A 14,906-nucleotide genomic window follows, 5' to 3' on the forward strand; every position below is an offset into this window, starting at 1 on the left:
TGAGGCATATTAAAAACGTTAAGGGTTTGAGCAAAAATCAATTTGTGCTGGGCGGTACCAAACCAGAAGTGGTTAGGAGCGCCCCAACCCCAGAGCTCCTGGTAAGACTTATATAGAAAAAGTGTGGAAGCGAAGAAATTACGCAGTTGGCTGTAGTTTAAAGCCTAGTTGGCTGTTGCTTGTGATTGGCTGTTCTTAGCATTTTGACTTCCTAACTTTGAGGCATTAATAGGCTTAGTTTTTGGTTTGCTTCCTAGGCTCTCATGGCCTCAGAGCCACATCAGTGTAACGGCCTCCTTGTTTAATTAATTTAACAAAGATGCTCTCACCACAGAGTCAATGGTTACATAGCCAGTAGAAACACCAGAATTAATGAAAAGCATTTTAAATCCTCATTGCAGCCTCTTAGAAAATCACCAAGGGATAATATAATTCTCGCAAGGCTTCCTGGGATCTTCTTGCCTCTGCTCATTGCTCATTCTGCTTTCTCTCTTCTCTCTCAGAATCTCAGCACCACTTCATCCCTTATCAATAGCTCAGTATTTCATCTCATATCTCAATATCTTGCTTGGTTTGCCAAGGTAACTATTCTGTTTCCTCTCTCTCTCTCTCTCTCTCTCTCTCTCTCTCTCTCTCTCTCTCTCTCTCTCTTTCTCTCTCTCTCTCATTTTCCTCCTTCCCTCCCTCCCTATTCCCCCAAACTCTGGCTCCCTGTAACCTTCCTTTACTCCCTCCCTTTTACTCCCTCCAGCCTCCAAGATGGTTGTTTTCTGGGGCTGGGGCTCTGTTTCCTTTAAGATGTAAATCCTGCAGCTCAGCTAATACCCTAATCAGCATGACAAAAGGCCTGGGAGCCTCAGGGGCCGCACGGCTTCTTCCTTCCTGTTAGAGCCCGCAGGTGGGCGGGGACAGCAAAGGTTGTGACTGCTCCAAAATGGACTATTTGCTCTGGGTATTTGTATGCAAACGTGTTTGTATATGCAGGTATACAAGCATCGCTACAGAGGGCCATACAGTTGAAGGATTCAGAAGTGATTTGTGTGAGAATGATATGTGTGATACAGAAATAGATGCCAGATCAGTGTTTCTACATTATTTTTTTTTTGTTAACAAACACCTCTGCAGTATAGTATTAGCAAATTAAGTTTTTGTCAAAGGGACCAAAAATGCCTTTCAGTATTCCACTGTTGTTTTTATAGTAACAAAATATAAATGATTGTTTATTGTGCTAACAGTATGCACAAACTCTTTGATAGAAAATTAAAATGTATCTTTTAGGTCTATAAGAACAATATAAAATACAAAATATGAAAATTTGCAAACATTTTTGTTTTCCTCATTAGAATTAGTAGTTTTGGATAGACTAGATTGTTTTGCTCATCATTGTAACTGTAGTTCCTAGTATGGCACCTAAAATATGAACAGTGATCATTAAGTAAATAAATAACACAAGCTGGCATTTGCTAAGTGCCTGGCACAATATTTCAGTCTCCTAGATTTTTACCATTGAGTTATGCATAAAAAGGATTATTCCACTATAGGATCTTTTAAGACTTATATCTTCCAGTTCCTGAAGATTCTTTTTTTCTTTCTTCCCTTCCCTTCCCTTCCCTTCCCTTCCCTTCCCTTCCCTTCCCTTCCCTTCCCTTCCCTTCCCTTCCCTTCCCTTCCCTTCCCTTCCCTCCCCTCCCCTCCCCTCCCCTCCCCTCCCCTTCCCTTCCCTTCCCTCCCCTTCCCTCCCCTTCCCTTCCCTCCCCTCCCTTCCTCTCCCTTCCTTTCCCCTTCCCTTTCCTTCCTCTTTTCTTCCTTCCTTTCTTCCTCCCTTCCTTCCTTTTTAAAAAAATTTTTTTAAATTGATTTTTGAGAGAGAAGAAGGGAGGAGAGAGGGGGGGAGAAGGAAAATCATCATCAATGCAAAAGAGAAACATTGGTTGTTTGCTTCCTGCACACGCCCGACCAGGAATCAAACCCAAAACCTGGATACATGTCCTGACCAGGAATCGAACGCGCAATCTTTTGTTACATGGGACAACGCTCAACCAACTGAAGCACTCCGGCCAGGGCCCTTCCTTCATTTTCCCCTCTCTTGGTTTCTTGCTATATTTAAATATATAGACCAGTGATGCCTGATAGAAACATAATGCTAGACACAAATGTGAGCAACAGAATTATAATGTTCCTCAGAGCCACATACTTTAAAAACTAAAGAGAAACAGATTAAACTCATTTTAATAATATATTTACATAACTCAATATATACAAAATACTGTCATTTTAATATGCAATCAATATTTTAAAAAATCTTAATGAGATTTTGCCATCTTTTTTCATATTGAGTTTTGAAAATTTGGAGTATATTTTACATATTCAGAACATCTTAGATTAAATAGTCACATTTTAAATGCTCAATAGCCACATGTAGCTAATGGCTATTGCATTAGACAACACAGATTTAGAGCATCTGAATTAGAGATTGAAATTGGTAACTGGTCAGTCCAAGCCATTTTCTGAACAACCCATCCTTTCCTTACTAATATCCAAAATGACTGATCTATTTATATACAGATATCTTGTTTGTATGCATGACATTCAATTTACATTGGTAGAATAAATGAATGACAGAATGACATTACGATTTATTTTAGAAGGATAAAATAGTAAAGAAATTTAATGAGAGGGAAGAGTTAACATTAATAATATTACAGTACTGAACATGTGTTGAATCCCTGACATTAGACCAGATACTTCATAAACATAATCTCATGTACTGCTCACAGCATATTTTATAAGATTGATATGATTAGAATCACTTTTACAAAGAAATTGAGGCTTAGCAACATTTACTAGTAGTGATTTGTGCAAGGTTAGAATCATGCTAAATTGCAGACTCAGACTGGAAACTATACTAGTATTTGTCTGATTTCAGCCTGAACTCTTCACCACACCACACTGCCTTTGTAAGATAAGACCATCCAGCTAAAGAAATAGCAGAGAGAGTATGTGTTCATTCTATCAAGTCAGAAAAAAGAACATTGCACATTGTAGATGCTGAAATTTTCTCTCATTTTAATAGAATAAGAGAAAGTAGAAAATATTCTTTTATTTACACAAGTTTTTCAATTTGTTTCCAGAATATTTATTGGGAAAGCATTCAAAAATTATTTTATATTACTTTAAAGAGAAAGGGAAATAGAGTATATATAACACATTTTATGGGTTGAAATTATAAGTGATTAAATCGTTTCACAAAGATATTCCTAGTAGAACCAAGAAGTTGTCATTATTATAATCCTCTTCTGAACCTCCTCTAACCACCAAAAAATGTCCTCTTTAGATTGAGTTTACAAATTAGGATGCTGAATTAGGTAAATTTTTCCTTACCTATTCTGTAAGGTAGGCTGCCTGTTGAAAGTCAGAAAATAAAGCATCTCTGTGCATATGTAATTGTACAGATAATTGCCTCTATCGTTTAAAAATATCGTTTGCCAAAATAGTGTCTATGATTAATTATGTACATTTATCATTGAGTCAACTAGGAAACATTATAAAATCCTTTTTCTAAGCTCATGCATCTTTTCTCCCTTCTTGTTTCTTTCAATGTATATTATTAGTGATTCAAAATTTTTATTTCTTAAGACATAATTCACCTGCACAGAAACCAGCAGCTAAGTTGACCTCTGGCTGCAGAGGGGTTGGTTGCTTTTTGACTTGTGACATCAGATAATGAGGGCACCGTTTAACATCTCCCCTCTTGTTCCATGGATTCTTCTAAAACAGAAATGCTGGGGAAAGGATCACTTATTGATATTCATGTATCTTCATTACCGTTTTTCAGCCCCAAATTATACATTGTTGGGTTTCAAAGTCAAATGGTGCCAAGGAAAGAAAAATAAGTAAAAATAAACAAATAAATAGTAATAAATAGAAATCCTGAAATCCTGACACGTAGAATTTACCTAATGTGCATGTGATGTAATTAATAATTGTAGCAACTATCCTACAGACTCTATCTTGAACGTCAGGCCTCCGGGTGGTTTCCCTGCTTCTGCTCGGCCCTGGATTCTCAGAAGAACATCCAGACTGATCCTGTTGTATGTTTATTTGTTAAAGCTAGTAACCCTACTCCCCAGAGTAGGGAAGATGGTAGCTGACAGCCCCAAGCCTATATCTACATAACTCAAAATCCCCAAAGAAGGGAGGCCTTTTTAATCCCAGTTCCACTTCCAAATGTTAGCAGGGACCCCGATTGGCCTGATGAACCCTGCAGTGGTGGTAAGGGTGTGGTGGTGGAGCAGTGTGCCACTTCATGGTGAGGCGTAACTTCAACAAGATCAGAAAGATGAGAGGAGATGTGCTCTGAAGAAAGGACCTTAGGCAGACAGAAAGTCTGCTGTGGGACCCAATACTTTGATGGTAATTTGCTTTCTTAATTGTTTGTGGCTTGACAGACAACCTCTGTGAAGGCAGTAACCACTATATCCTCAAGACATAGCACATATTAGATGCTCAATAAATTTTGAATGAATGAATGAATGAATGAATGGCAAGCTACGTAAGAGACAAGTTATTAACAGTTTGGTGGCCTCAGAACAAAGGAAGACATTATGTGCATTGAATATGTAATGGTATTGTACCGAGACTGCTGCGGGTGGGGAGGTGGGGGGCGGCGGGGAGAGCTGTTTACAATTTGTGTGTATGTGCCAATCTGACTAGGGAACTTCCCCAGCTCCACATACACACACACTCGGGAATTAGAACTGCGAATAAGCCTCGGTTTATTTCATTTCCTTTGCTCAATTTCTGACTGGCTACCTTTGAGTTGCCACAGGCCTTCTTTAGATACGGAGAGACTTTCAGTTAGATCTGGCTCTAGTTGCAACTAGTTCTTTAAGGTTGGTTCTGTATATCTTTGCTGGAGTCCATTGTATGAAGCCGCTCTGATTAAACCTTCTGAGGTAAATCCTTTATTTCCAAATCACTGAGAGGCATTTGACTCTCTGTCCCTCTTATCCCCACTGCTTTCTGTAGAACCCTGAGCTATGGTTCCTCATAGAAACAGGAATAAAACAATGTTAGTGCTAGTACACTATTTTCATTCATTTATTCCATATATGTTACAGAGTGTCTACTTTGTGCTGTGCACCATGCTACTCTTTGGAGACGGGATGGAGAGTAATTGAACCAGGAAGGGAAGCAGAGGAAATACCACACAAATATACAGTTTTAATCAAGGGACAGGTGATATGAAGAAAAGAAATTCAGTGCTATGTGATTATTTAGAGGTGCTCTGCTCTATTCTGTGGGGTCAGTTCTAAGAGACTTCCCTGAGGAAGTGACATCTGAGCTGAGATATGAAGGATGAATGCAAGTTTAACAGGTGGGAGCAAAAATATTTCAGGTAAAGAGACAGCATAAGCAAAGAAAGACTCAGAGACAGGGAGCTGAATGGCTTCTCTGAGGACATGGAAGAAGGTTCAGTGGCTTGAGCTGGTGTGTGTGTGTGTGAGTGTGTGTGTGTGTGTGTGTGTGTGTGTGTGTGTGTGTGTGTGTGTGTAGGGGCTTCTCTGAGATGAGGTCAGAAAGGGGGCAGGGGTCAGCTCATGCGGGGCTTGGTAGCCATGTCGAGAATTGTACCTTTATTTTGAGAGGTATGGGACACAATTTAAATAATGGAGAGTCACGTCAGGTTTCCGTCTGGAATAGATCACTCCAGCCATATATACTATGCTGCATGCAGAATCTGGAGTTTGGAGTATATATTGAACAGGAGTAAGAGTGGGTAGCTGAGACCAGTTAGGAGGTAACTTGATATAGAAAAGAGAAATTGGGGAACTTCTTTACATTCCTTAACAGAAGATGGAGTCCTCTGCTTTATCAAGCCTGTCAGCTAGAAATTCTCATTTGGGAACTAATGGGGGACTTTATCCTGACCTTGGCATGCTAGAGAGCAGTAGTGACAGGAAGGCGGTGTCTGGGTATGTTGATAGAATAGATACCCTTTGGGGGCTTGTGAACAAGTAAATGAGAAGGCTGGAAATGTGGGTCTGATGATGGAAAGCATAAGGTCCTAGAGCTAAAGCTTGGGGGACACCCACAAAGGGACCATAATTGGAGCTGTGAGTATGAATGTGATTGTTAAAGATCATGTTAGTGAAGAAGAAAAAGAGGGCTAAAGAAGAGCACCTGTATTTAAGGAATGGGTATTTACTTCACAAATACTTTTTATGTGTTCACTATGTGCCTGGCACTGGGCTGTAAGTCATTGTCAAGCAGCCAGAAGAAACTAGTTGGAGACAAAATAAGAGAACTCTGAAAATGTGTGAGGAACCAACAGCAAAGGATGAGAAAGCCACAATGGAAGGGTAGTCTGTGGTTTGGTTCTCTCAGGAAGCAAGTGCTATGGATGCTGTGAAAGCACAACTCTGAGTGTGTGGATTAATCTCCCCCTGGATGGCACACATTGGGAATTTGGTCCAGTAAAGACTTGAGGGAGTGTGAATAAGGGCCCTTGACAAAACTCTCCTCCAATTTCAGAACTTTATATTATAGGAAGATAAGGCCTCATATATAAGATTTCACTTTATTATCTTACTTCCTTGAAACACATCTTCTCCATCTATGTAGAGAGCTGTACATACCCAGTCCTGCTGTGGCTGTCGGCCAAGAACAGAGATGTTGTAATTTGATGTTTGATGACAGTAAGATGACCATTGCAGGGTCACTACTGTTTCTATCTTGTGGCAGATTTTCCTCCTGAAATATGGAGGTGCCATGATATTAAATCAATAGTAGTGAGTGATGTGGAGATTTGAGATGAAGCTAAACATAGCTTCCTTTGATTTTTGCCTTTTCATTTTTCTTGCTGGGCACCACTTTAGAAGAAGAATCACCTCTGGGCAAATCATCTGTTCAGGTTTGCTATTCTAACCAAAGAGGATCAGAAGGGCCTGAATGTTAATAGTGTTCATTTAAGGTTCCATATGAAAAGACTCCCTATGAAATTGGCAAAGTAGCAGAGACAAACATTCCTGTTGGAAATATGCAGAAAGCACCCTGGCTGGTGTGACTCAGTGGATTCAACATTGTCCCATGAACCTAAAGGTCATTGGTTCATTTCCCGGTCAGGGGACATGCCCAGGATGTGGGTTCAATCCCTGGTTGGGGCGCAAGAGGCAACCAATCAATGTTTCTCACATCAATGTTGCTCTCTCTCTTCAAATTCAATAAAAGCATGTTTTAAAATATATATACAGAAAGTTAGTTTGCCAATTATAGACTTAACACCAAGTAACTCAGTAATGGAAATCCAAATTGTGAAAGAATAGCATTTATTTGAGCTGAATAATATTTAAAATTTTAATTCCAATAATTTAACAAGAAGATGTATCTGTTATCTATTGCTGTATAAAAAATCACCCTGAATTTTACTAGCTGAAAACAAGAACCATTTATTCAGGACAGGATTCTGTGGGTCGGCAATTTAGAATGGATTCAGCTGTGCAGTTCTTTTAGTCTTGGCTGGGAATTTCTCATGCATCTGCTGGCCGTTGCCAGTCAGCTAGGTAGCTCTGCTTCTGGGGGTTGGTGGGGACAATGCAGGGGAATGGGCTACATATCTCTCATCAACCAGAAGGCTAGCTTCAGCTTGTCCACAGGGCAATTGTCCACAGGGTTTCTAGAGAAAGAGCAGAAGCTGCAAGGCCTCTTGAGGCATGGCTCAGAATTGGCACAACATTGCTTCTGTGACCTTCTGTTAGCCAAAGCAAGTCCCAAAGTCAGTTCAGATTCAAAGGGTATTAAAATAGCCTCTATCAATTGATGGGAGGGGCTAACTGCAAAAGTACTTGGTAAGGGGGGACAGGAATTTTGGCCATGTTGCTATCTACCACAGATGATGCATGATTTTTCTTCTATTTGGTAGAGAAAATGTAATTATTTGAACAATACTTTTGGAGGGAAAATATTTTTATTTTTTGCCTTGATGACAGTTTCAAAGCAACTAGTTAGGATAAGATTGTATTATTAACTGAATATTTTTTAAGTTAATTTTTGTTTCTGAAACCGTAAAGAAAATCCTCATGTTTTCAGTGGCTGTTAGTCTAGGTCTCTGTGACCTAACCAATCACAGACAAAGCAGAACTTCTTAATGGCAAGGAACACTACGTAGCTGCGGGCCCAGTAAACTTGTATGAAGATTTTAGAATTGCCATTGGGAAAAGGGCATTTACTTGACAAATGGTGCTATTTCCATTTTTGTCAGCCCAATTTTAAATTTCCTCTTATTAAAATGGCAAATTCAGGCTCCAAAATAAATTGAGGAAATAAAATATGTAACTGGAAGATACAACTTCACCACTTCACTTTGTAATATGTTGACATCTTATGGAGGCAAGGACATTTCATGGAAAGGGAGTTTTAAAATTATTTTGTATGCATATAGAGAAAATAAAACTTTTTGATGTCTTGGCTCAAACTGAATAGGATCTCACTTAATAGTCCATGTAGTACTTTAAGATGATTTATAATTATGCTAATATTGTAATGTAATATTTATTAAGCATTGGAAGTATGCAGAATACTAGATAGACCACATAAGAGATCCTGATGGATTTCAATGAAAAAACGCTAAGAAATGAATCTCCTAATCCACAGTAATTCAGAACCTAGCTGAACCAATAAATCCTATTTAATTTCATATACATATGCTCCCTCCTCCCCCCGCCAAGAAAGGTAAACTAATGAAAATGGAGAATGACAACCTCTGGTTAAAAGGTAGTCATTTTAGGAGCACACTTTCCTCTCCTGACTTGAGTTTAGAAAGTGACAATTCAGTAAAATATCTCTCATTTAAAAAATGTTTTGGCCAATAATCCTCTGCATTATTTGATATTCAAGATCATAAATTATAGTGGCTTCTATAGAGACCAGCTTTATAACTATTATTCCAAACTACAAGATGAAATGCTTTTAAAAAATTATACCTTAACTGTAACTTTACAGCATCACAATAAAATTTACAATGTTGGCATAACCATAAGGTATTTTGAAGTCTGAGACTTGGGCTATTAATCTGCAATAGGAGGACATTTTCCCTAAAAAATTAATAGGATATTTTAAAAGACCATCTCTACTATGGCCAAATGAAATGAAAAGTGAGAGAGAAAGAGAGAGAGAGAGAGAGAGAGAGAGAGAGTTAGATTTATTGATATACATAAATAAATAAATAAATAAATAAATAAATAAATTTCACACTCCAAAAAACCAGGATCCAAATTCCCCTAAAGCAGGCTTTTATCTGGGGTAGAGTGGGGAGAAGCACATAATTGAGGAAAGAATTTCCTAGTTTGCCATAATTCTACACTTCACTTAGCTTAGTCAGTTTAGCTGGGGGTGGGGGTGGGGGTGGGGAGAAAAGCCAAAACTAAAAAGGGGGCTTACAAACAGCATTTCCTATTTCATGAAATCATGCCCACTGACTAAGGATTACATCCTCTACTCATCTTTAAATAGAATTCTCCCAGAAGTTGATGAAAATCTCAGGTGAAATTGATTGAAAAATAAGTTCTCTCACTTTCTCTGGCTCTCTATATGCTCACATATATGCCATACATGCATATATGTGTGTATATAATGACATTAATACTAGTAAAAGATTTTTTTAGCTTTTTGGGGGTTTCTAAGCAAGTAAAGGAAAACAAAAATTCATTCTTATATGCTTTTGGAGTGATGGTAAATGAAGGTGGTGGGAGAAAAATCCTAATTATTAGTTTGAAGATGGGAAAAACCAACACAAATTAACTTTATTTCTGAAAAGCCTACTTATATTATTTTTATTTCAAAAAAGGTATGCTGTAGACATCTATGATTGCCATCATAATAAAACAAATATAACATTTTAATCTTTTGGTAATCTACATTCATGATAATCTATATTCTTTTAAGCAAGGAATGTAGTATTGTTTAATAATTCACAAAGAATTTATGACAGTATGCTTTACTGACAGTATATAGTGTGCTAGTTGATCGAATAGATTTACAAAATGCAAATAAATTTTCTTTGTTGAATTTTATTTAAAAATTTGAAGAGGGGAAATACAGAACAATAACAAGCAAACATGATAAATCAGTAAAAAACAACATGAAAATTTCTTATGGGAATAAAATCACCCAGTAATTTTTGCTTTATGATTGAAAACTGGTCACATAACTATAAGGTATCTAGACAAAAGTCTAGAAAATGAAAAGTGATGTGGAAATTGGTTGAATCAACCCATTCTTGTTTGCTTCTTTTCAAATTACATTTAAGCAATACACATTTGTAATGCACAGAAACATAACACATATTTACCTATATGCCTAGCAATATGGTTAGTTGTTTATCAAAATGACAGCTCAAACTTCTGTATGTTTAAAAAGTTTGCTATGTACGTCTTACTTAAACTGTATTTTGAAGTGGGCAAGCAACAACAAATGGATGGTTAGTATTCAAGAAATTTAAATGCCTCTTTCAGAATATTGTAGCAACTTAAAAAACTGCTTCTACTTATCCACAGAATTCAAGAGAAGAGATTCTGTGAAACAAACTAAGAAAGTAAAGGGAGAATGAGGAAAAGAGGAAAATTCATGATGGAAGTTGAAGGTCATAAGATTAAAGACCTTGTACTCTGTTTAGTAGAGGTTTTTTCCCCCCTCTCTCTTTTTTAGGTTGTTCACAGAAGAGACAGCTAGATCAGAAATAGAAAAGGAGCATTTCCTAAGGTCTCTAAGGAGAGAAAAGCTAGCAAAGAGTTATTTCTAAAGATTCTGAGTAACCTGTTATAAAAGGAAAGACTAGGGGAGAAGACTTCATTAAATAACTTCAATCAGTCTGTGGGCAGGATTGCTGGGTGACAGTTTGGTGATTGAACTTGGGTTACTTGGGGCTTTGGAATGAATTCTTAATGTTCTAGAAAAATAGGCTGCAGGGTTAGCTTGAATACCATTATGTTAGTCATCTGTTACATTGTTTTGTGTCTAATTATTATTTCTTTAATCTTTGCCCTTGAGTTTATTTCCTTTATTATCTTTTCTGGGTATCAGTTTTCATTTAACTGCCATATTAAACAAGACTTTCTTAGTCTGTGGACTTTGGGGTTTGATTCATCAGCTTTCACATTTATTTGTTTAACCCAATAGAACTCCACTTCTATCTGATGGCAGGCAGCTAATGCTTTAAAAGGAAGTCCAAGCTAGTAAAAAAAAAATTACCCCATTTTTATTTTATTCTAAATTATTTTTTGTTAACCCTAACCCAAGGATAGCTTTTCCATTGATTTTTAGAGAGAATGGAAGGGAGGGTGGGAGGGAAAGAGAGATCGATGTGAGAGAGACACATTCACTGGTTGCTTCCCACACATGGACCCTGGGTGGGGAATGAACTGGCAACCGAGGTACTTGCCCTGGATTGGGAATCAAACCTGAAATCCTCTTGCCCAGGATGACCCTCTAACCACTGAACCCACCAGCCAGGGCTAACCCATATTTAAAATCAAGCTTGATCCCTGAAACCACATCTTGGAGATGGCATTCTATTTTGTGCCATGTGAGAATTATTTTTAAAGTATCACTTCATTTTAATACACAGGATCATAAAATTCAGCTCTCTAAAGTATCAACATTCCTGCCTTGATGGTTAGCTGGAACATTTCTCCAGACCAATAAGTATAGAACGTTCTTTTTGGCCTAAAATATTGAAGTAGTTAAGGTTAAAAATAAATTACCTGGTTCAGTGATTCTCAATCCTCTATGCTCATTAGAATTCCCTGGGAAGCTTTTAAAAATTACAGATCTCAGTTCCCCTGCCCTAACCAACTAAAACAGGGAGTGGGACCCTACCATTGTTCTTTTTTAAAAAGCTCCCTAAGTGATTCTAGTTCATAGCTAAGGTCAGACCATCCAGATAGTTCAAGGCCAAACAATGAAATACAAATAAATAAATCTCTATTTGTGTTTTAATTTGAGGCATAATGATTGTTGCTTCATTGTCGTTTGTTTTAAAACCACCAATGCACTTGGTTGCTGGTAGCTTTAAACACAAACATTCTTAAAATGCAGTTAAGCCCTTTACAGTCTGTTCTCAACTTTTCAGGTCTCAACTCCCTGCAATCCTGTTTCAATCTCAAAAGTCTTTTATTTTTCCATGTTTTAGCTCCTTGCTGTTTTTGTTTTGTTATATCTGAACCTCCTTCTCTACTATGGGGAAATGCTCCTTATCTTTTAATGGCCAGCTTGAAAGTCATTGCCTCTGTGACATCGGACTAATAATAATATAATTATTTTATATAGTACTGATTTGTATAAATTCAAATCACTTGAATAATGTGACTTGAACATGTCACATTACCAGCAATAAGTGCATAGTTAATAATACCTCTCTTACTGGTATGCCATGGCAGGCACTGTGCCGCAAGAATTTTTTAAAGCATGCAATACCTGACTATTTAGTCAGGGGTACTGACCTATTTTCTCTTAGACTGTCAAGTAAAAAACTGACAACAGCCAACACAATAGCCATCCAGTGAAAATGAATCAAAATTATACCTACTTTTTGGTCAAACTGCAAAATATGTATTTTTTTGTTATTGCACAGAATTTTAGTAATTAGCTTATGTATGCCATGAGATGAAAGTCACTGTTCTATCGATTGCTGCTTGGTTACTCTAATAGCAATAATTATGTAGGTATATAATCCCAGAAGGAAGCACTTAATTTAGGTTTAAGAGTTATTTCACACAGACATTTGAATTATGTTCTTAACAGTGCTTTTATTCCAACTCCTTGACTCTTTTTAAGGAATATCTTTATTCTAACTCCTTGAATCATTTTAAGGAATGCCATAGGTATAATTGTTTTGTTTTGTTTAAAATGGGACTCTCCAGACTCTAAACAAATTAGAGACATTTAAAATAGTAGGACATCCATATTTTCTTGATATGTTGAGTTTCTGCATATCAATTTTGGTTACAGTATGTGTTTTCAGATAGGAAATAAGTGGATGTGAATTCTGTTTTTCTTCCTACTCCTTTTGGTTTGGAAGCCACAGGAAGCCAGCTTGCTAACTCCCTGATACCTGATATTTCCCTGACGAACAAGACTCTGGGACGATGATCAGCATTTTCCCTACGACAGAAGTAGTTGTGCATTCTCTTCTGAAAGACACAGATGTCCCTTAAAAGGGTCCAGAGTATTTCCTGCAAAACTGCTTCCGTCAGGTGAGCACCTATTAGAGCTATTATCAAAAAGGCCGAGGGAAGAAATAAATGCATTCTTTCTGCAACAGAAAAAACAAACACACCCCAAAATAGGCAAAGCACTTGAACATCAGCAAGATTAGAAACCAGGAGGGAAAAGCAAATAACTTTTTATTTTTATTATTATTATTTTTTAAAATATATATTTTATTTTTTTGCAAAGAGGAAGGGAGAGGGATAGAGAGTTAGAAACATCGATGAGAGAGAAACATCGATCAGCTGCCTCCTGCACACCTCCTACTGGGGATGTGCCTGCAACCAAGGTACATGCCCCTGGCCGGAATCGAACCCGGGACCCTGCAGTCTGCAGTCCGACTCTCTATCCGCTGAGCCAAACCGGTCAGGGCAGCAAATAACTTTTTAAATGAAAATTTGATTTTAAAAAGTAAAAGATTATCCTTTACTTTTCTACTTTAAGTTTTCTCACTTCTTTCTCGTTGCTGGAATTTTGTGAAGTACACAGAAGCGGTTGTGTTAACATTCTGAATTTGCTTTTTTTAAATTAGGAAGATGATTTGTTTGGGTGATCTGTCATGGAATCTATATTTATTCAGATTGCAATCTGTATCTAGTCACAAACAGAAGCGTTACTTTCCTAGGACAAATTCGGAATCTCCCCAGGTGGGAAAAAAATTCTGCAATTGACAAACTACTCAGCTTTCAGGCAAGGGCCCATAACATCCAGTTAATTCCACGCCGGTGTGAACTGTTCCTTTTCCCTCAAGTATTTATGGATCATGATCCCAGATTCTCTTAACAAACTCAATCCGGCTGAGCTGCAGGCAATACTGGCGCTGGGTGCTGACTGAGGGCCACCACTGGAGGGCGTCTGGACGCTTCCAAACAGCTCCGAAGCGCCAGGAAATCCTGAACTCCAGAGCGTGAAAGCGCAGGACAGACAACGTGATATTTGATTATGTTGGGCTAGTAAGTAAAGGGGAGAACAGGTAAGTTTGGGAGCAAAACTACGGTGCTCACTTTCTTGGGATCAGCCTTTCCCCCATTGAGGCAGAAAACTCCCTAGAGAGCAAGAAAGAATAAAACCACGCAGACTGAGCCCGCGGAGCCCCGCGAGGGAGAGTCTTCAGGGTTTGCAGCTCCGCTGAGCCCGGCGCCTGGCTAGCTTCCCGGGCGCTGGAGGACAGGGGCACGCGTCCCGGGGCGCCTAGTCGGCCTCGCTGTCAGGCAATCGCGCTCCGGTGATGGCCTGGGGCCACGGTGCTGCAACCTGCTCTTGAAGTCCAGGAACGCGAGGCCTTTTCCAATAATAACGGACCTTGTTCTCCGACATAGGTTCCCTCCCGAAAAGACTTTATTCAAAACATTTATCCTTTGGGGAGTGGGTAGCGAACTAACCTCGGGGCTGAAATGGAAAATGTGTAACGTATTTCTGATGGACTCTCCTGCTGCATTCATTTCCTCCCTGCTGAACGGTCCCACTGAATGGCAATCACTCTACATAACCTGTGATTTTCTTGATTAAAAAAAAAGTGTTTTCAGGAAAGTCATGCTTCCTGCTCACGAACCTTTAAAATCCCTTGTAGGAAGCGGGGAATTGAAAGGCACAGGAGAGATGCTCAGCTTTCCAGGTAACCCCGCACCGGGCCATTGCTCCTT

This window comes from Plecotus auritus (genome assembly GCF_963455305.1).
Source record: "Plecotus auritus genome assembly, chromosome: 7".
Classification (NCBI taxonomy): Eukaryota; Metazoa; Chordata; class Mammalia; order Chiroptera; family Vespertilionidae; genus Plecotus; species Plecotus auritus.